We start from the raw sequence: 3,087 nt of genomic DNA, 5'->3' as shown, positions 1-3,087 counted from the left end.
CATAAATTTAGCAAATGACAACTGAGTTATATTATGCTAAAATTTTCTTTCTAACAATTTAGCAAATGACAAATGAGTTATGAGAAAATAATACCATATAATTTTTAAAAGCATAGTCATTCTTAAATATTTTTTGAATAAATAATTATTTTTAAATTTAATCAACTGAAAATAATATCCGTACAATTGTATGAGTCAAATTCTACTTTTATTGATGCATGTTATATATTAGTGCTGCATGTTTTAGGTAATATTTTAATGATGCATGTTTTTTAAAATCTCTATTATTAAAATTATGCACGTAAGAATAAGTTTTCTTGGTTGATTAAATGACATTATGTCCAAATTTATTTAAGTATATTTCATTAAGGTAAGTGAAAAAGACAAACAATAAAATAGAAAGTTTAAATTCATTTAAACATATTTCATTAATTTAACTGAAAAGATAAGTAATAAGTTAGGTAGTTTTATTCGTTTTAGGATATTTCATAAATGCAACTGAAAAAGACAAACAAAAAAATAGGAAGTTTAATTAATGAAGTAAGAACATTTTCAAATAGGTACTTCTCTTTTAATAATATAGATTTGATATTAATTTTAACTATATTATATTTAATTATTTAATCTAATATAATTACATTAGAATTATTTCAAAATGAACGAGTTTTTTTTGCGGTTTTGGGGGGAAAACAAGATTTTTTGGTTTTATCGGAAAAACGCACTTTTCGATTTTTGCCAGAAAACGAGATTTTGCGATTTAGGCGGGAAAAAGCGTTTTGACGGTTTTGGCGGGAAAATGAGATTTTTGGTTTTGGCCGGAAAACAAGATTTTGCGATTTTGGCGGTAAAACGTGTTTTTGCGGTTTTGGCGGGAAAACGAGATTTTCGGTTTTGGCGNNNTTTTTTTATTTTGGCCGGAAAACGAGATTTTGCGATTTTGACAGGAAAACGCGTTTTTGCAGTTTTGGCGGGAAAACGAAATTTTTTGATTTTGGCCGGAAAACGAGATTTTGCGATTTTGACGGGAAAACGTTTTTTTTGCAGTTTTGGCGGGAAAACGAAAATTTTCGATTTTGGCGATTTTGCGATTTTGTTGGAAAAACACATTTTGCAGTTTTTGCGGGAAAATGAGATTTTCGGTTTTGGTGGAAAAACGCGTTTTTTTTTTGTTATGGCAGGTAAACAAAAATTTTCGGTTTTGGCGAGAAAAGAAGATTTTTCATTTTGACGGAAAAACGATATTTTGCAATTTTAACGGGAAAACGAGTTTTACGATTTTTGCGGAAAAACACGTTTTTGGGGTTTTAGCGTGAAAATGTGTTTTTGCAATTTTTGCGGGAAAACAGGTTATGGCGGGGATTACATTAAGAGCATAATAGACATTATACCATTTTGAATGCAAAATGAACCATCTTCATTCAAATGATCCAAATTGGTTCAGCTGGATGGACTTTAAAATTAAGTCTAAATTTCTGAAAGTCATTCGGATGATCCATCTGGATGAGTAGCACTTTTAGTGCCTAAACAAACAAAACTCTCATCTTCATCCAAATGGCTCATCCGGACGGAGAACCAAACATGGCCTATATCGAGGGTTGACACTCGCAGGTTTCATAGTGTCTGAGATATATATATATATATATATTTCTCGAAACCCATACTGGTAAGCTACTTAGAAGTATTTTTGTCCCTGTTTTTCCTATCCTGGTACCTTATGATTCATCCTACATGCATGGGAAGCCTAAAGTAGGGAGTATACCTACCTTTTCTCTCTTTTTTTTTTTAATGTTTAAACAAATCTACTTAAGCGTTTGTGATCTTGCGTTAAGAGTTGGGAAAAGTACTATCAGCTACTCTTAAGGTGATCTGGTAATTATGTACATTATATACATTTGTGGTATGTGTATATCTGAATTTTATAAAACCCTGGTAAGGGGTCGTTAAACCTGCCATGGAGTCCATTCTTCTGCCAATTCTTTATGTGGTAATGATCTGCAAGCCTATTAAGAAAAAAAATTACCTATGCTTGTTTGACATGTAACACAAACGAATCTGAAAGCTGGTTAAAGTTCTCGTAGAGTTTCTGATTTCTTTATATCTTTAATTTGTCAGGTTCGTTTGGTGACTGATCAGCAAACCAGTAAACCCATGCCTTGATTGAGTACTTAAACACTCGTAACATGAAAGGTGCGGGATTGTAAATGTTGTTCTCTGTTCAGTTTATTATCTTTTCTTTGCTGACGTAAAGCTTGTGGTCTCTTCTTGGCGGCATACAAACAGGGTGATGGAAAGAAGATTGTGATAAGTTTGTAACTCGGAACTCTCTTATCAACACGATCTCACTCTGTAACCTTTCGTATTGATATCAAACGCACCGATTACAAAGATGAACACGATACAAGATAGAAATAGCTGATAAAGCGAATCTCAGATCATGATCTCATGGCGATCCGTGTCTGAGGATTCAATCACGATCTCATGGCGGAGACTCATGGCGTCTGCACTCTCTACAATATTCAACATGAAACTAGAAAAGGAAACATCGGTCTTATTTATATGACAGTCATGAAGTCTTGAGCAAAGCCTCTCTTTCCCGTAGAGTCTTTGCCATCCTTTGACAAATCAACTCTTTAAACATGCGTTCCTTCTCGCCCAAGTTGCCTTCCACCTCATTTGCTTTGTTCTTCTTCTGGAAGGCTAACATATGGAACCTATCAATACCCCGCCCTTTCAGATGCAGCTTGTCCTCAAGCTGAAAATATGAAAACGGTCGTGGCAGCACTTGCGTCATGTTCGGAAATGAAGAAGAGCACCCAGCAACTCCAGTTGGAGAGCTTCTAACGTGATACTGCAGGTCCACGGTTTCAGAACCACCATGGACGCAGTCCTTGCTCCTCCAGCGATGCCAAACAGAAAAGGGTCTGCTCTTTCTTGTTGACACAGCCGCATGATCCACATTTACTTGTCTTTGTAATTGAATTTTAGTTGCCTGCAGCTGTATCTTGTCTTTGTCAAGCCTTGTGTTCCCTGCATCCTCCATTTCAAGTCTTGTTACCTCTTTAGACTGAAGAACACCCATTCTTGAAT

Source organism: Brassica oleracea, chromosome C7 (assembly GCF_000695525.1).
Source record: "Brassica oleracea var. oleracea cultivar TO1000 chromosome C7, BOL, whole genome shotgun sequence".
NCBI classification, from domain to species: Eukaryota; Viridiplantae; Streptophyta; class Magnoliopsida; order Brassicales; family Brassicaceae; genus Brassica; species Brassica oleracea.
The sequence above is the reverse complement of the archived record's forward strand: the minus strand, read 5'-3'. Positions refer to the sequence as shown.